Consider the following 20379-nt stretch of genomic DNA (forward strand, 5'->3'; position numbering starts at 1 on the left):
CAGCTAATTTTTGTATTTTTTGTAAAGACAGGGTTTTGCCATGTTGCCCAGGCTGGTCTTGAACTCCTGGGCTCAAGTGATCCACCCACTTTGGCTTCCCAGTATGCTGGGCTTACACATATGAGCTACTGTGCTTGACCATGAAACTGTTTTAAATTCCATTTCCAATTGTTCACTGGTACTGTATATAGAAATACAACTGATTTTTGTACATTAATCTTGGCTTCTATAACTTTGCTACATTAGTTATTAGTTTTAGTAGCTTTTTTATAGATTCCTAAGGATTTTTCTATGTATATTCATAGATCTTGTCATCCATGTTTAACTCTTAAAAATCCATATGACTAAGTCTAAATATTCATTTTATGGAGCACCTACAGACTTTCAACAATCATATAATTGTTAGGGGAGATAATGTATAAAGATGTAAAAGGAGACAAAACCCAGTGCCCTAAAACACTTAAGATAGCAATGCAAGTAATGTCACAAGGTAATACATGATTGGCTTATTTATGACACTGATAATAATCTACAACAATTGAGAGAAAACAGCAATAATTCAAATGGGGCACCTGAGGAAAGAGGAGTTAGCATCTAAGCAGAGTCTTCAAAGGAGAATAGGAAGGATCCGGGTAGGCAAATAGGAAAGGGAAGGGCATCCCAGGTAGGTAGAACAGAAGGGTCACACATACAAAGGTGGCAAACTAAATGACCCATTTGATAGCAGCAGGCAGGCCTGTTTGAGAGAGCCACGTGGGAGTGCAGTGGAGATGGGGCTGGGAAGGTGTGCTGAGGGTAGGCTGGAAGTCACCAAAAGCAACCATGGCCTTCCCCCGATGAAGGCGTCTGAGAAGACAGTGGTATGATTACAAGGCCTCTGAGGACCACACATCTGGTAGTGCTGGGCAGGACAGACTGGATCAAGGAGGTGGCTGGAGGCAGTGAGCCCAGAGGGGAACAGGGGAAAAATTAAGGGATAGTGAGAATGGCAAGGGATAACCAGGAATGGCCGCAAGAGGGACTGTGACCAAATGAACAGTTTTTACATGGAACTAAAAAGTTGACATTCTGACCTTCGCGGAATGTTTTTTTTGTTTTTGTTTTTTTTTTTTTGAGACGGATTTTCACTCTTGTCACCCAGGCTGGAGTGCAATGGCGCGATCTTGGTTCATTGCTACCTCAGCCTCTCAGGTTTAAGCGATTCTCCTGCCTCATCCTCCCAAGTAGCTGGGATTACAGGCAGATGCCACTGCACCCAACTAATTTTTTTTGTATTTTTCGTAGAGATGGGGTTTCACCATGTCGGTCAGGCTGCTCTCAAACTCCTGATCTCAGGTGATCCACCTGCCTTGGCCTCCCAAAGTGCTGGGATTACAGGCATAAGCCACCACGCCCAGCCAGAAAATATTACATAAAGGAAGATTCTAGATGAAACGTGGAATTTTTGGTATCAGCCTTTGTGGAGGAGAAAGGGAAAAAAAACCCAGATGAGAGTGCTTGCTTCAGCAGCACACGTACTCAAATCGGAACTATACAAAGGTTAGCATGGCCCCTGCACAAGGATGACACGGAAATTTGTAAAGTGTTCTGTATTTTCACAAAGGATAAATGCTTGAGGCAATGGATACCCAATTTTCCAAGTTGTGATTATTATGTTTTGCATGCCTATACCAAAATAGATACACCTATTACGTACCCACACAACAAGAACAACAAAAACATGAAAGGCTAAATTCTCAGGCTCATTGGGCAGAAGAAAGAATAAACCTCTGAGGCTGGGTGTGGTGGCTCACACCTGTAGTCCCAGCACTTTGGGAGGCCAAGGTGGATGGATCGCTTGAGCCCAGGAGTTCGAGACCAGTCTAGGCAACATGGTGAAACCTCATCTCTACAAAAAATACAAAAATTAGCCGGGTATGGTAGCGCATGCCTGTAGTCCCAGCTAATTGGGAAGCTGAGGTGGGAGGATGGTTTGAGCCTAGGAGGTAGAGGTTGCAGTCAGCTGAGATCACACCACCACACTGCAGCCTGGGCAACAGAGCAAGGCCTTGTCTCAAAAAAAACAAAGAAAAAAGAAAGAATAAGCCTCTGATGTAGATTGTGAGCCAGATATTTCATTTATATATTCATTCAAGAAGTATTTAGTGGACAGCTCTTAGGAGTCAGGCACTGTTTTAAGTGCTGTGGATACACAAGGGAGCACGAAACCCCAAATCTCTCTCTAACTTTGCAGATAACACTGTGAAGTTCAACTGGAAGAGAAAATGTCTTTCAAGTCATCAGAGATTTCCTCCCAAGCTTCAAATATCCGATCTTGTAAGCATTTGACACTTGGGATCCTGTTAGCCTAACAAGGCTTTCTACCACCCAGCCCTAACTTACCTTATATTCCACCTTCATTTATCTAGTCACTGTTTCCCATCCCTTTCCTTACACTTCCCTCTATACCTGTAAAATCCTCATACCTCCTTTCCACTGACCCAAATCCTGCCCAATGTTAATACAGCACAGTGGAATTGGGCGTCTAGGGCTCCCTACTTACCACCTGCTAGCTGTTAAGACTTTGGACATGTTACTTAACTCTGCTCATCTTGTTTCCCAATCTGTAAAGTGAGGATATTCACAGTACCTACCTCGAGTTGTATGTAACAGCTCTGTGTAGAACCGTCTTATTCAATACATGGGCTTTGAATATTATGACATCTTACCTCCTTCATAAGGCATTCACAGTCTTCCTGGTCCAGTGCTCTTTCTTTCAGTGCTTATCTCTACCATCTGTTTGGTGACTAATCCCATAGTGCCTCATGACAGCACTGACATTACTGTCTTGTGCTATTTCACTTAGTAAATGCCTTAAATATAGGCCTGTGTCTTACTTCTGCTTGTACTGCCTATAGCAATGGTTTTCCAACTTAGCTATCAGACTTGCCTGAAGAGGTTTACATTCCTAGGCCTTCAACTCCAGCCTAAGATTCTGATTCAGTAAGTGTCAAGTGAGGCCCAGGACTCTCTATTCTTAGGAATTCATCACCCCTGGTGATGTGATTTCAGCAAAGTTTGACAATCTCTGAACAACAGTACCTAACCTAGGAGAGAAGTCAGGAAATAGCTGAGATTCAATCTTTCCTTGACCTTCTCAATGCTTTCAGAAGAGGTAATGACTTAAATTTTTAATTTGAATTCAAGAACAAAGCCATCCTCATTGTTCAGAAAAGGCTCATGAAATTCAAGTCCTGATGTAATTTTTAAAAATGATTTTCCCCAATTAGAAAATTAAAACTTTTTCATTATAAAAAATACTGCCCCCACACACAAAAAATTAAAATTAAAATGCCACCACATAAAGATAACCATTTTCTTTTTTCCCCTGGTTCTTTATAGTTTTTAAGTATTTTTAAGCATTACAGAAGTAATTTATACTAACTGTAAATAATTAAGGTACTAAGTGTAGAGAATTAAAAGTGCAAGTCCTTCTTTCAATACCACCCCATCCCTCTATACCAGTAATTGCCATTTGGTTTGATATAACTACTTCCAGATCTTGCCTACAGATTTACAGATACAAATTTTCTTTACATAAATATAATTATACTATTCTGCAACTCGCTTCCTTTACACAATATATCAATTTTCTTCTTTTTTTTCTTTTTCTTTTTTTTTTTTTTTTGAGATAGAGACTCACTTTGTTGCCCAGACTGCACGCAGTGCAGCGGCGTAATCTCGGCTCACTGCAACCTCCACTTCCTGGGTTCAAGCGATTCTCTTGCCTCAGCCTCCCGAGTAGCTGGGATTACAGGCACCTGCCATCGCACCTGGCTAATTTTTGTATTTTTAGTAGAGACAGGGCTTTACCATGTTGGCCAGGCTGGTCTTGAACTTCTGACCTCAAGTGATCTACCAGCCTCGGCCTCCCAAAGTGGTGGGATTACAGGCATGAGCCACCGTGCCTGGCCATCTTTTCTCTTTTCAAAAATTTTTAAAATTTTTTCCAATCATATCCTGCATGACAATTTTCTTTTTCATGCTGGTGCCAATACAAATAAATCTGTCTAATTGTCACAACTGTATAGCATTCCACAAGATAGCCAAATTACAATGTATTTAATCCCACAAGACAGTTAGACTACTTCCCATTTTCCCTATGAAAAACAATGCCTCGATGAATATCCTAATCATGTTTGTCTGCACTAGTAAGTTATTTCTATAGAGCAGAGCACTACTTTCTGAATTGCCTTGCAATTTACACTCTTACCACCTAACTATGCAAATGCCTGTTTCCCTACACCCTCCCTCACAAGGGAAGAGGAGGCTTCCCTATCAAGGATATATATGAGAGGACCAGTATCTAGGATGCAAAGAATATAATAAATATTTTTCCTATCTTTTTTTTTTTTGAGATGGAGGCTCACTGTTGCCCAGGCTGGAGTGCAGTGGCACAATCTCAGCTCACTGCAACCGCCGCTTCCCAGGTTCGAGCGATTCTTGTGCCTCAGCCTCCTGAGTAGCTGGGATTACAGGTGTGTGCCACCACGCCTGGCTAATTTTTCCATATTTTGTAGCGACGGGGTTTTGCCGCGTTGCCCAGGCTGGTCTCGAACTCCTGCACTCAAGCAATCTGCCTGCATTGGCCTCCCAAAGTGCTGGGATTAGAGGTGTGAGCCATCACGCCTTGCCTTTCCTATCATTTCTGTCAGCTATTGGGCTGATGTGACCAACATCCCTGTAATGAATCACCCTCCCCACCAGTAACGTTTAACCCACTGCAGTACATACACTTGACATAGCTGGTGCTTCCCAGTTTCTCTTACCAAAGTACTTGGAAAAAGACATCTAGACCAGGCGTGGTGGCTCACGCCTGTAATCCCAGCACTTTGGGAGGTTGAGGTAGGCAGCTTACCTGAGGTCAGGAGTTCAAGACCAGCCTGGCCAACATGGTGAAAGCCCGTCTCTACAAAAAATACAAAGATTAGCCAAGCGTGGTGGTGCACACCTGTAATCCCAGCTTCTCAGGAGGCTGAGGCAGGAGAATTGCTTGAACCTGGGAGGCAGAGTTTGCAATGAGCTGAGATTGTACTACTGCACCCCAGCCTGAGCAACAGAGTGAGACTCCATCTCAAAACAAAAACAAAAACAAAAACAAAAAGACATCTAGACTATTTAAAAATAAAAAGGTACATCTGTTACTCACAGGTCAAATAGTATTGGCTCCTAAATATCTGACCAAGATTTGAGACACCTTAGAATTAAAAAAAAACAAAAACCACCAAAGTGGTACATATGAAGCCATGACTGTGGATGGTGCTGCTATGTGAGAGTGCACGGCCTGGAGATCAGGCCTGGTGGTATTGTTGGAATTTGCAGGGCAGCTTAAAAACTATGCCTGCTTGGTCCCCATCCTCTGAAGGTTCTGATTTACTAGGTCTGGGCATGAGCTTTTTTTTTTTTTTTTCCTTAAAGTAAAGCTCCACAGGTTATTCTAACACACCCTAAATAGAAAGAGAACTGGGAGGTTAAAGCCAAAAATGGGGACACCCTAGAGGATACCTTTGGGAGAATAATCTACCTAGGCCAAGACCCCACTCTCTGAGCATTCCACGCCTGTAAGATGACCCTGTTCTCTCCTAGATCAGTGCTTCTCAACCATGGACCACGGCTCTATGTTAGAATCCTCTGGGAACTTAAACATATCCCAACAAATTAGGTTTAGCAACATCCCAGATCAGTGAAACCAGAATTTCTGGTAATGGGACACAGGCTTTGGTATCTATTAAAGCTCCCAGTGACATCAAATAATAGCCAAGGTTGAGAATTAATGTGCTAGATTGACACAGGTGTTTGAACTGGCTGGACTTCTGAGCTAACCGATTCACTCCTAGGCATTTAGAATTAAGACCCAAAAGCTATCTAGTTTTAGCCTGGAAGGGCATGGAGCTGCAGGGAAAGCTGGCATACATAGCGAGTGAGAATGACAAGCATGAAAGAAAAGAGGCAGAAAAGAGACATGTAATGTGAGGTGGGGCAGGGTGTGAGACAACAGCTTTCCACTGGCCGGGTCCAGTCCCATGAGAGGCCTGAGGCTCAATCTTGCCTTCGGATTCTCCAACTCCCTTGAATGAAAACCTCCCTTTCCTTCAACTACCTTGAGTGGGTTTGTTTCTTGTGAGCAACGAACGTTAAATCAAGCCAAGAAAATAAAAAAAACAGAGACGGTTTCTGTTATGACAGAGATCAACTAAGCTAGCTTTCACGTAGTTCAGTGTAAAATTTAAAGCGCCTGAGTTTAATGTTAGGATGGTGCAAAGGTAATTGTGTTTATTTGCCATCATTAAGTGATGGCCAAAACTGCAATTACCTTTGCACTAACCTAATATAACTGATAACCAAAGCAAAGACTAAGAACTTTCTACATACAGTACCCCGAAGAAAATGCAAAGCTTCTCTGGAATACCTTAGGGCGTGCCCAATTCTACCATGTATCTTTCTACATCCAAAATCAGACCTGGGCATGGTGGCTCACTCTTGTAATCCCAGCAATTTGGGAGGCTGAGGCGGGTGGATCACTTGAGGTCAGGAGCTCGAGGCCAGCCTGGCCAACATGGTGAAACCCCATCTCTACTAAAAACACAAAAATTAGCCGGGTGAGGTGGTGCATGCCTGTAGTCCCAGCTATTTGGGAGGCTGAGGCAGGAGAATTGCTTGAACCCAGGAGGTGGAGGTTATGGTGAGCTGAGATCACGCCACTGCACTCCAGCCTGGGCGACAGAGCAAGACTCCGTCTCAAAAAACAAAAACAAAAACAAAACAAAATCAGGGTAAAGTTTCAGGGTACATACTATATTTAAGAAGGATGCCAGGCTGAGTGCAGTGGCTCATGACTATAATCCCAACACCTTGGGATGCCAAGGCAGGAGGATTGCTTGAGCCCAGGAGGAATTTGAGACCAGCCTGGGCAACGCGGCAAAATCCCAACTCTATAAGAAGTAAAAAAAATTAGCCAGGTGTGGTGGCACGGGCCTGTAGTCCCAGTTACTCAGGAGGCTGAGGTAGGAGGACCACCTGAACCCAGAAAGTCAAGGCTGTAGCGAGCTGTGATTGTGCCACCACACTCCAGCCTGGGCAACAAAGTGAGACCCTGTCTTGGGGGGGGGGTAAAAAAAAAAAGAAGGACGCCAAATAAAATCTCATGTACTATCACAAAACAATGTAAGCTTTGCCTACAACTAGAGTTTAGCATGTTGTGTACTTTATAATATTTCTGACCAGAAATTCATCTCTTTCCAAAATTGATTGTGTTTTCTTCAACATTTCAAGATTGTACTACTTACAACAGACAGTCCTGGCCCACCTGTTCTAATCACACAGCCTGGTTTCTCTTTCCAAAGACTACATTGTGTTTGCACAAGTGTGTTTTAGCCTCAGCCAAACTGACACTAGTTCTTCTGCTCAAAGTTGCCAACCAAATATTGAGAGGAATTACAATTGGCTCTCAGGTTGTTCAATTTTTTTTTGTTCAGATATCCATTTAATGATGAAAGAAAATATAAGTTCTCTCTGAATATGCATATAATACAAAGTAAAAGAGTAAAGCCTCCCATCTGCTTACTGACCCTCACAAATCCTTACTGACGCTGTTTGGTGTGCATCTTTCCAAATATTTCTCCGTGTATTTATGTGTGGTTTTTTCTTTTTTAAAAAAGCATAAATAGGTGCTAGGTGCAGTGGCTCACACCTGTAATCCCAGCACTTTGGGAGACTGAGAAGGGAGTATTACTTGAGCCCAGTAGTTTGAGACTAGCCTGGACAACATAATGAGACCTCATCTGTTTAAAAAATAAAGAAAGAAAGAAAAAAGCATACATAGACTTGGACCATAAAATGTATTCTGCAACTTTTTTTTGAGACCTTAGGTCTCATTCTGTCACCCAAACTGCAGAGCGGTGGCATGATCACAGCTCACTGCAGCCTTGACTTCCCAGGCTCAGGCGATCCTCCTGCTTCAGCCTCTTGAGGAGCTGGGACCCCAGGTACACATACATGACATCTAGCTAATTTTTGAATTGTCTGTAGAGATAGGGTCTCCCTCGAACTCCTGGGCTCAAGCAATCCTTCTGCCCCGGCCTCCCATAGTGCTGGGATTATCAGTGTCAGCCACCGTTGCCAGCTGTATTCTGTAATTTGCTTTTAACAATAATCTTAGAAGATCTTCAGTACAAATAGCTCCCCTTTCCCTCATTCTTCTATAGCAGATTATGGTAAGCACAATATAATTTATTTAACTATTCAGTTGTTTTGGTTATGTCCCATTGTTTGCTAATACGATACTACTCTACTTTTGCTAATACTACTACCCTTACTCATTTATTTTTGTATGTGTGTGAAATGAAATTTTTTTTTTTTTTTTTTTGAGACGGAGTCTTGCTGTCACCCAGGCTGGGGTGCAGTGGCGCGATCTCGGCTCACTGCAAGCTCCGCTTCCCGGGTTCACGCCAATCTCCTGCCTCAGCCTCCCGAGTAGCTGGGACTACAGGCGCCCGCCACCACGCCCGGCTAATTTTTTGTGTTTTTGGTAGAGACGGGGTTTCACCGTGGTCTCAATCTCCTGACCTTGTGATCCGCCCGCCTCGGCCTCCCAAAGTGCTGGGATTACAAGCGTGAGCCACCGCGCCTGGCCTAAATGAAATGTTTTTATTGGACAGATTCTGTAAGCATAACTGGTTTTTTTTTTTTTTTTTTTGAGACAGAGTCTCGCTCTTTTGCCCAGGCTGGAGTGCAGTGGTGCAATCTCTGCTCACTCTAAGTTCCGTCTCCCGGGTTCACGCCATTCTCCTGCCTCAGCCTCCCGAGTAGCTGGGACTACAGGCGCCCACCACCATGCCTGGCTAATTTTTTTGTATTTTTAGTAGAGACGGGGTTTCACAGTGTTAGCCAGGATGGTCTCGATCTCCTGACCCTCGTGATCTGCCCGCCTCGGCCTCCCAAAGTGCTGGGATTACAGATTGTGAGCCACTGCGCCCGGCCTACTTTTTTTTTTTTTTCTTTTTTTTTGGAGACAGGGTCTCACTTTGTTGACCAGGCTGAGTCCTGAACTCCTGGGCTAAAGTGATCCTCCCACCTCAGCTTCCCAAGTAGCTGGGACTACAGGTATGTGCCACCATGTGTGGCTTGTTGTATTACTTTCAAAATTCCATCAGTCTTCAAAAAGGTTGCTTCCATTTACACTTTTTTTTTTTTTTTTTTGAAACGGAGTCTCGCTGTCGCCTAGGCTGGAGTGCAGTGGCGCAATCTTGGCTCACTGCAAGCTCCGCCTCCCGGGTTCAAGTGATTCTCCTGCCTCAGCCTCCCAAGTAGCTGGGACTACAGGCACCCGCCAGCACGCCCGGCTAATTTTTTGTATTTTTATGGTAGAGATGGGGTTTCACCGTGTTAGCCAGAATGGTCTCAATCTCCTGACCTGGTGATCAGCCCGCCTCAGCCTCCCAAAGTGCTGGGATTACAGGCGTGAGCCACTGCACCCGGCCCCTACACTTTCTTTAAGAGCATATGAGAGTGCCAATTTCTCCATACCTTTGAAAACTATCAATCCTACATTTTTGCTAAACTAATGGATGAAAAATGGCATTTCATCACTATCTTACTATTGAGGCTGAGTATATTTGTTTCGTTTTGTTTTTGAGACGGAGTCTCGCTCTCTCGCCCAGGCTGGAGTGCAGTGGTGTAATCTTGGCTCATTGCAATCTCTGCCTCCTGGGTTCAAGCGATTCTCCTGCCTCTGAGTAGCTAGGATTATAGGTGCACACCACCATGCCCAGCTAATTTTTGTACTTTTAGTAGAGACAGGGTTTTGCCATGTAGATCAGGCTGGTCTCAAACTCCTGACCTCAAGTGATTTGCCTACCTAGGCCTTCCAAAGTGCTGAGATTACAGGTGTAAGCCACCGCACCTGGCCAGAGGCTGAGTATATTTGTTCATTGACTACCTTTACTTTTGAATAACAATAATCAATAATAACTGAGCACCTTGGAGGGAGGGAGGAGGGATAGCATTAGGAGATATACCTAATGCTAAATGACGAGTTAATGGGTGCAGCACACCAACATGGCACATGTATACATATGTAACAAACCTGCACATTGTGCACATGTACCCTAAAACTTAAAGTATAATAATAATAAAATTTAAAAAATAACTGAGCACTTATATGGACCAAGTATAAGCATTATTCATTCTTTACACACATCATCTCATTTAATCCTCTCAACACTGCCATGAAGTAGGTACTATTATTCTTCCCACTTTCAGTAAAGAATGCTGAGTTAAATATCTTGCCCAATAACACAAAGCTCCATTTTATTATTATTTATTATTTTTTTGAGACGGAGTTTTGCTCTTGTTGCCCAGGCTGGAGTGCAATGGTGCGATCTCGGCTCACCACAACCTCCACCACCCGGGTTCAAGTGATTCTCCTGCCTCAGTAGCTAGGATTGTAGGCGCACACCACCACACCCAGCTAATTTTTGTATTTTTAGTAGAGACGGGGTTTCTCCATGGTGGTCAGGTTAGGCTGTAGCAACTAACATTCTTAGCAGCAGTATGTAAAGGTGTTCATTTCTCCATACTGTCAACTCCTGACCCCAGGTGATCCACCCACCTCAGCCTCCCAAAGTGCTGGGATTACAGGTGTGAGCCACCACGCCCGGCCACAAAGCTCGATTTGAAATACAGGCAGTCCCATCCTACAACCCAAACTCTTCACCATTACACAGAAATCACCAGCTTAGAACATTTGTCCAGTTTTTCTACTGGGTTGTGGATATCTTTCTTACTGATTTGTAAGGACTCTTTGTCTCTCTCTTTTTCTAAGAGATGGGGTCTCACTCTCACCCAGGCTGGAACGCAGTGACATGATCATAGCTTACCTACCGCAGCGTCCAATTACTGGTTTCAAGCAATCCTGACACCTTGGTCCTCCCAAAGTGCTGGGAATTATAGGCATGAGCCCAACTCCTCATCTAGATTCATGACTGTACTGTTACAAATTGTTAGCAGCACTCTCATTCTTTAAGCTCCTCCTCCCCTAACATCACATTTCCACCTATGCCCATAGGAAGCATGAGTTTTTGCCCCAGTCCCCCATGGAGGGAATACTGAGTGTGGGAGTTCTGCTCTTCTGTCCCCACCACTCACTAGCTCCTCCAGTGGGGAAAGAATTGCTGAAGTGATTGGCTGAAGCCTGCGACAGGTGCATGGGCCTGACCACTCTACAGTCAGACATGTCCCATGGCTGACTCTGGCTTATCCTGCTCCTACATGGACAGGCAAATTGGCCTCCTCAGAATGGGCCTGACCATCCTCCGCTCCAGCTTCTCTGAACCTACAACTGGGTAGGAGAGGTCAGATTGGGTCTGTCCTTGAGTCAGAGGTAGAAAAGCAGAAAGTTTCACTGAGGCTTCAAGGCGAAACTGCATTTTCCCCACTTAGTTCACCAGGGAGCAGCACCACATTAGTGGCTCTTGTTTGGTTATTAATAGAATGCTAGGTTTCCCCTTTGGCTATTATTATTTGTATATAATTTTCTTTGTTTTTTGTTTTTGTTTTTGTTTTTTTTTTTTGAGACGGAGTCTCGCTCTGTCGCCCAGGCTGGAGTGCAGTGGCGCAATCTCGGCTCACTGCAAGCTCCGCCTCCCGGGTTCACGCCATTCTCCTGCCTCAGCCTCTCTGAGTAGCTGGGACTACAGGCGCCCGCCACCACGCCCGGCTAATTTTTTGTATTTTTAGTAGAGACGGGGTTTCACCGTGGTCGCGATCTCCTGACCTCGTGATCCGCCCGCCTCGGCCTCCCAAAGTGCTGGGATTACAAGCGTGAGCCACCGCGCCCGGCGATTTTCTTGATAAGACTCCAGTGGAAAAAGAGGTGACTGCTAGAATTTAGATACCAGAGTTCTAGCCTGAACCCCTTACCATTATATCCTCTAACATTTTCTTGTCCATTTTTACAAATTTTATCTATTTTGATGACATTCCCATGGGTTTATTACATTCTTTAAATGTACTTTTAGATTGTAAGAGGATTATAAAGTGTATCACATTGTATAAAATCAAACAAAACACAGGTGTGTGTGTAAATATGTATATATATGTGTATATGTGTGTGTGTGTGTGTGTATATATATATATATAAAGTTAACATCCCCCTATGTCATCCCCAAGATATCACATAATTTGTTGTGTGTTGCTTCTACATTCTTCTATATGGTCAGTACATACATTAAGTGTAAACTTTTCCCTCAACTTTTAGAAAAATGAAATTCTAGAGCCAAGGCTATGAATCTCTATTAATTTGACAAAATAATGGGCAACCCTCAGAGCAATATGAAGATCCAAATCATTCTTTTAATCTATGTACCAGGATTCCCCCAGTGCTGTACACTGTTTCTCTTTCTTGCCGCTACTTATTTTTATTTTTTATTATTTATTTATTTGAGACAGAGTCTCGCTCTGTCGCCTAAGCTGGAGTGCAGTGGCGCGATCTCAGCTCACTGCAACCTCCACCTCCTGGGTTCAAGGGATACTCCCATCTCAGCCTCCTGAGTAGCTGAGACTAGAGGTGCCCACCACCATGCTAGGCTAAATTTTTGTTTTTTGTTTTTTTTTTTTTCATAGAGATGGGATTTCACCATGTTGCCCAGGCTGATTTCAAACTCCTGAGCTCCAGGGATTACAGGCATGAGCCACCATGCCCAGACACCACTACTTATTTATATGCCTTTGTACATATGTGTTTATGTACTGCTGTGTTTTTTTCTGGACGCCAATGTCCTAACAGTGGGATTTCTGTATTAGAAAGTATGTGTATTTTAAATTTTAATAGACACCAACTTACTTTTCAAATAGGCTGTAGCAACTAACATTCTTAGCAGCAGTATGTAAAGGTGTTCATTTCTCCATACTGTCAACAGCACTAGAAGCAACAACTTAATTTTTATAAATTTAAAAGGGAAAGATGGTATCACAATTCTCATTTCCCTTAACTACCTGTGAGGTTGAGCATTTTTCCTGTTTATTGATCACTTGCATTTCCTCTACTATAACTAGATATTCATACCCTTTGTCCATTTTTCTATTGCACTGAGTATTAGCTACTATTGTCTGTCATGTTTTGAAAATATTTTCCGCCGGGCAGGGCTCGGTGGCTCATGCCTGTTATCCCACTATTTTGGGAAGCCAAGGTGGGAGGATTGCTTGAGCCCAGAGTTCAAGACCAACCTGGGCAATATGGCGAGATCCCATCTCTACAAAAAATAGAAATAACTAGCCAGGCAGGGTGGTGCGCGTCTGTAATTCTAGCAGCTTGAGAGGCTGAAGTGGAAGAATCTCTTGAGCCTGAGAGGTTGAGGCTGCAGTGAGCTATGAATTGTGCCACTGTACTCCAGCCTGGCTCACAGAGCAAGACACTGTCTCAAAAGAAAAAAAAAAAAAAGAGAAAAGAAAATATTTTCCCCTGTCTTTTGACTTTGTCCATGGCATATCTTTTACAGAGAAATATTTTATTTGTATGTACTATAGAATCTGCCAATCTTTTCCTTAGTTGACTCCGGAATTAATTAATTAGTGTCCCTGCCCACCCCTACTGCCTCACGACAAATTTCCTGGTCAATTTTCTAATATTGTTTGTGGACTTTCCTTTATAATTAGACATTTGATCTGGAATTAGTTTTCATTATACACTGTGAATTAGGGGTTCTAAATTTTTCTGCTAGATGAACAACTGTGCCATACAATGTAATCTTTTACCCAGTGAATCTATCTTATCACATATTTCACATTTATATATACTAAAGTTGTCTTTGAAATATTCTATTCAGTTCCACCTATCTCTCTGGTTATAATTATATCAATTCCAGTATGTTTATTCTAATCTGGTAGGGTAAGTGTTCCTCTGTTTTTCAACATGTTCTTTTTCCCCCTAAGTATTTTTTTTTTTTTTTTTTTTTGGACATGGACATACATTTATTCTCAACACTCTGGAGACAGACAGTACTCCAGTTCTGGCCCTCCTTTACCCCTTATATGACTTTGGGCAAGCCACTTAGCCTATAGCTGGGCTTCAGGTTCCTCACCTTCCTGTAAGTTTTGATATGTAGTATTTTTTTTTCCAATCAGTTGATTTTAAAAAAAATTTTTTTCTAAATACACAGTTTTTGTAAATTGGGTTATTTTTTAAAGTGAATTTTCTGTTGAATGCAAAGCTCTCTATACTTATAACACATTATTTTCTTTTTTCGAGATGGGGTCTCACTCTGTCCACCCAGACTGAAGTACAGTGGCTCGATCTAGGCTCACTGCAAGCCACTGCCTTCTGGGCTCAAGCAGTCCTCCCACCTCACCCTCCCAAGTAGCTGAAACCACAGGCATGGTGCCACCACATCTGGCTAATTTTTAATATTCTGATAGAGATGGAGTTTCACCATGTTGCCCAGGCTGATCTCAAACTCCTGGGTTCAAGTGATCTGCCAGCCTCAGCCTCCCAAAGTGCTGGGATTACAGGTGTGAACAAACTGTAATTTTCTAATCCTCTATATCCTTGTTTTGTCTACTTCACTTAACAATTTCCAACATATGAACCGAATTCTCCCTATATTTAAAAAAGTTTTTGCTTTCTATTTAAATGCTATACTATTAGATATGTATAGACTTATGACTTTTTATTCTCAGTCAGTTGTACTTTCCTTTTTTCTTTTTTGAGATGGAGTCTTGCTCTATTGCCCAGGCTGGAGTGCAGTGGCGTGATCTCAGCTCACTGCAACCTCTGCCTCCCGAGTTCAAGCTATTCTCCTGCCTCAGCCTCCCAAGTAGCTGGGATTACAGGCACACACCACCACACCCAGCTAATTTTTGTATTTTGAGTAGAGACAAGGTTTCACCATGTTGGTCAGGTTGATCTTGAACTCCTGACCGCAAGTGATCTGACTGCCTCAGCCTCCCAAAGTGCTGGGATTACAGGCATGAGCCACTGCACCCAGCCTGTAGCTGGGATTACAGGTGTGAGCCATCACGCCCAGTCTGTATGTTTAACATGTAAAATATTTCCTTTTGTTTCAAGATTTTTGCCTTGAATTTTATCTGATGTTATTATCATGCCTGACTTCTTCTCTATAAAAAGAACTGCTTCTTGCTACTATATGCCTAGTGCTTCTTCATTTATTCCTTTCTGTTTATTCCTCTTTTTGAAGTTCTACTGAGTAAGATTTAATTTTTATTAATGTTAGCTTTTTTATTACTTTTTTGCTAGGTAATACATACACAAATTTTGAAAAGCACAAAAGCAATTACAGTATAAACTACAGCCCCTACATCCCAGTTCCTTTCCCTGGAGAAATCAGTGTTATCAATTTCTTGTGTATCCCTTCTACACACAACCATATATGGGTGTACATATGTATATGCGTATGCTTTTTTTAAAAAAACACGGGTGTTAGTTTACTCTTCTACATATTTTTTCCACTGAATATTTATTTTAAAATGTTCCACATCAGTACATGAAAAGCTAGCTCATTCTTTTAACAGCTGCATGGAGGTAGCATAATTTATTCAACAATTTCCCTAATAATATTTTCATATTTTTCTCTTACAAATAATGCTAAAATGAATATCCTTGACTTTAGTCATTTCAACCACGTCAGGATCGCTGTAGGATGAATTACCACTAGCGGAACTACCAGGTGGAAAACAATGCCAATTTAAATTTTGATAGCTACTGCACAGGAAAGCTACATATACGTATACACACACACACAGTAGATTACCAAGGTTTTTTATTTTTCCTAATCTAGCTGAAATTCCTTTTTTTTTTTCTTATGAGGTTCAGTTCTTCATATGTTCAAGAATCATTTACATATCCTTTCTGGAAACTGTTCATATCTATTTCTCTTTTTCTACTGGGTGGCTGGTCTCCTGGTGATTTGCAGATCTTTATATGCAGTTATTAAGGGATTTGTTCTTTGTCTAGGACGTTACATGTATTTTTTTCAGTTTGTCACTTATCTTTTGACTTTGGTTTTGTTACAGAGATTTTATTTTTATATAGTTTACTTCTACTTTTACAGCTTTCTCACACCAAGATTCTCCCATGTTTTACAGTTATATGTTTACATTTTCCCATTTATCTGGAATTCTGGTACAAGGTTTTTGTTTGTTTTGTTTTGTTTTGTTTTTGAGACGGAGTCTCACTCTGTTGCCCAGGCTGGAGTGCAATGGTGCCATCTTGGCTCACTGCAATCTCCGCCTCCCGGGTTCAAGCGATTCTCCTGCCTCAGCTTCCCGAGTAACTGGGATTACAGGCGCCTGCCACCACGCCCGGCTAATTTTTGCATTTTTAGTAGAGACACGGTTTCACCATGCTGACCAGACTGGTCTTGAACTCCTGACCTCAGGCGATCCACCCGCCTCGGCCTCCCAAAGTGTTGGGATTACAGGTGTGAGCCACTGCACCCGGCCAGTACAAAGTTTAAGGTAGAGATCCAATTTTTTTTTTCTGGTTTCAATACCAATTATTAAAAAAAAACTTATATATATATATATATGGAGTCTCACACTGTCACCCAGGCTGGAGTGCAATGATGCAATCTTGGCTCACTGCAACCTCCACCTCCTGGGTTCAAGTGATTCCCCTGCCTCAGCCTCCTGAGTAGCTAGGATTACAGGTGCCCACCACCATGCCTGGCTAATTTTTCGTATTTTTAGTATAGACGGGCTTTCACTATGTTGGCCAGGCTGGTCTCGAACTCCTGACCTCGTGATCTGCCTGCCTCAGCCTCCCAAAGTGCTGGAATTACAGGTGTGAGCCACTGCGCCCGGCCCTAAAAATATTTTTTCTTCATTTCCTATCACCTTTAGCACAGACTACATTTCTTTTTGTCTTCTGAGTTCATTTCTGGACTCTGTTTATGCATCAGTTCTTACAGTATCAAACGATCTTATTTATTATATCTTTGCATTATGTTTTAATATCTGGTGGGTGGTTCCCCACCTCCATCATTAGTCCACTTTTTCAGAAGTTTTTTGACAATGTGTGCATGTTTGTAAAATTTGTCTGTAGAAACAGTCAGTTTGCCTGGTTCTAAAAAACCACTATTAAAAATCTGGAGTATTTTTGGCCAGGTATGGTGGCCTGTGCCTGTAACCCAGCACTTTGGGTTGGGCAGGCAGGAGGACTGTTTGAGGCCAGGAGCTCAAGACCAGTCTGAGCAATATAGTAAGATACCTATTGATTAAGCCCAGGAGTTTGAGGTTGCAGTGAGTTACACTCACACCACTGCACTCTAGCATGGGCGACAGAGCGAGACCCTGTCTCCAGAAAAAACAACTGTGGTATTTTAAACAGGGATCACATTAAGTTTAGGGACACTGACATCTTTAGGATATCAAGCTTTACTATACAAGAAAAGAGAATACCTTCCCATTTTTCAAGTATTGTTTTGTGTTCCCCAGCATTATTATTTCCATATAAACCTTACATATGCCTAAGTATATCCCCAAGTATTTACAGCAGCACAATCTACAGTACTTGTGCATTCCTAGACATTGCTCCATGGCCTTGTGTCATCAAATGCAGCTAGCCTAATTTCTTTTCCCCTCTTCAAGAAGACTTGATCATTTTGCCTGGGTGTCCAAATAATTCTTTCTTCATCCTTAAACACAGAAATGTTTTTAGGGATGTCAGGCTCTGTGCCAGGCCTGTAGTCCCAGCACTTTGGGAGACTGAGGTCAGTGGATCGCTTGAGCCCACAGTTTGAGACCAGCCTGGGCAACATGGCAAAACCTTGCCTCTACAAGAAATACAAAAATTAGCTGGGCGTGGTAGTGTGCACCTATAGTCCTAGCTACTCGGGAGGCAGAGGTGGGACAATCGATTAAGCCTAGGAGGTCAAGAGTGCAGTGAGCTGGGATCATGCCTCTGCACCCAGCCTGGGCAACAGAGTGAGACACTGTCTCAAAACAAAACACACGAAAAATAAGATAAATTTTTTAAAAAAGAAATTTTCCTAGGAAATGTTTCAGTGTCAACTGTTCGGTGCCAATTTTTCTTGAGATACAATTTGAACTTATCACTTCAAATCTTTATTTCTAAGTTCTTCTTTAACCATATATTTGAGTTTGTTTCATTTCTTTGGTCCTCTTCTTGAGGGACACTAATTACACTTAAGTCAGATCTCTTTCACTTTCTGCATCTATTATGTTCTAATTGTTTTCTTCAATTTCATTTTTCAATCTGTCCTCCCCATCCTTTACTGTTTTCAGCACTGTGTGTTCAGCTTTATTCTCTTTTTTTTTTTGAGACCATCTCACTTCATCGCCCAGGCTGGAGTGCTGTGGCATGATCTCGGCTCACTGCAACCTCCTCTTTCCAGGTTCAAGCAAGTCTCCTGCCTCAGTGTCCCGAGTAGCTGGGATTACAGGAGTGAACCACTGTGCCCAGCCCTTATTCTGTTTGCAATATAGCTTTTTTTTTTTTTTTTTTTTTGAGACAGAGTCTCGCTCTGTCACCCAGGCTGGAGTGCAGTGGCTCGATCTTGGCTCACTGCAAGCTCCGCCTCCCGGGTTCACGCCATTCTCCTGCCTCAGTCTCTCCGAGTAGCTGGGACTACAGGCGCCCGCCACCACGCCCGGCTAATTTTTTTTTTGTATTTTTAGTAGAGACAGGATTTCACCATGGTCTCGATCTCCTGACCTCATGATCCGCCCGCCTCGGCCTCCCAAAGTGCTGGGATTACAGGCGTGAGCCACTGCGCCTGGTCCTGATTTATTTTTTCTTTTTCAAACAGAGTCTCACTCTGTCGCCCAGGCTGGAGTGCAGTGGCACAATCTCTGCTCACTGCAACCTCTGCCTCCCAGGTTCAAACTATTCTCCTGCCTCAGCCCCCCGAGTAGCTGGGATTACAGGTGCCCACCACCACGCCCAGCTAATTTTTGTATTTTTAGTAGAGACAGGGTTTCACCATGTTGGCCAGGCTGGTCTTGAACTCCTGACCTCAAGTGATCTGCCCACCTTGGCCTCCTAAAGTGCTGGGATTAGAGGCATGAGCCACTGCGCCTGGCCAATTTTTGCATATTTTTGTAGAGACAGAGTCTTGCTATGTTGTCCAGGCTGGTCTCAAACTCCCGGCCTCAAGTGATCCTCCCACTTTGGCCTAATGATGGAAGCTCTTCCTAGATGATCTGAAGGAGGACCATGTTCCAAGTTAGTAGAAACACAGGAAGCCTTTGCATCTCCTCAGCCAGTGAAGTCAGGTGCCACCAAGCTGCTCACAATTCAACGTCTCCTCCGATAGGCCTCATCTAACACTTCTAGAGAACATGACACATCTATATGTCTCCTTTTAGAGCTTAGCCCCCCTATTACCTAACATCTCCTATGGGGTTTGGGGAAGCTCCTGATGCCAGCCTGTGTACCCGCTTCTCATTGTCTCAAACAAAGGAGTGACTCTGCCCATCAAAATCCTATTTGGGAGAATTGCATTCTTCTGAGTTTGGAATCTGCAGCCACAGGTATTTCTCAGCATCTTCCTAGACCTGTTTGCTCTTCATTATACTGCTGTCCTTCCTTATATATTATGGGCAGATAAGAAGAATTGTATCTGACTTTCATCATCCTACTGTTGATATTTAGGTCTTTTTCTCTCTACCTTTTCTCCATAGTCTTCCCTGACCCTTGCTAAACCTCTTCTATCTCCTACCTCCACTGCCCTTCTGTACCATTGTTTTGCATACCTTTACTCCAATATATGATACACATCCTCCTAAAGAGAAAAGGCTGTGAAGCAGGATCATTTTTACTCATTTTTGAACTGTGAATATTATGTCTGATGTCTCCTAGTAAGCAAATATAAAATACTCCTCGAAGGCACGACCGCATCTTCACTTTTATTACTTTCATGAATAACAACATAAATTATACATTATTTATACGTCTATATATAAATATATATAAAATATATAAATATATATAAAAATATATATAAATATATAAAAATATATATATAAATATATATAAATATATATAAATATATAAATATATAAATATATATATAAATACATATATAAATACATATAAAAATATATATAAATAGGCCGGGCGCGGTGGCTCAAGCCTGTAATCCCAGCACTTTGGGAGGTCGAGGCGGGCGGATCACGAGGTCAGGAGATCGAGACCATCCTGGCTAACACGGTGAAACCCCGTCTCTACTAAAAATACAAAAAAATTAGCCAGGCGTGTTGGCGGGTGCCTGTAGTCCCAGCTACTCGGGAGGCTGAGGCAGGAGAATGGCGTGAACCTGGGAGGCGGAGCTTGCAGTGAGCCGAGATCGCGCCACTGCACTCCAG

General features: G+C 42.7%; 1 protein-coding gene and 1 non-coding gene across 3 annotated transcripts in view; one reads left to right on the plus strand and one right to left on the minus strand.

The window, feature by feature from the left end:
- The window catches only part of DCAF7 (DDB1 and CUL4 associated factor 7), a 46090-nt gene that overhangs the window by 18547 nt on the left and 7164 nt on the right, over nucleotides 1–20379 (minus strand). The window lies entirely within an intron of this gene.
- On the plus strand, nucleotides 1494–1597 carry LOC116459573 (U6 spliceosomal RNA). Its single transcript, XR_004245612.1, has one exon. It is a non-coding gene; the product is annotated as a U6 spliceosomal RNA (small nuclear RNA).

This window comes from Hylobates moloch, unplaced genomic scaffold, assembly GCF_009828535.3.
Source record: "Hylobates moloch isolate HMO894 unplaced genomic scaffold, HMol_V3 SCAFFOLD_19, whole genome shotgun sequence".
NCBI classification, from domain to species: domain Eukaryota; kingdom Metazoa; phylum Chordata; class Mammalia; order Primates; family Hylobatidae; genus Hylobates; species Hylobates moloch.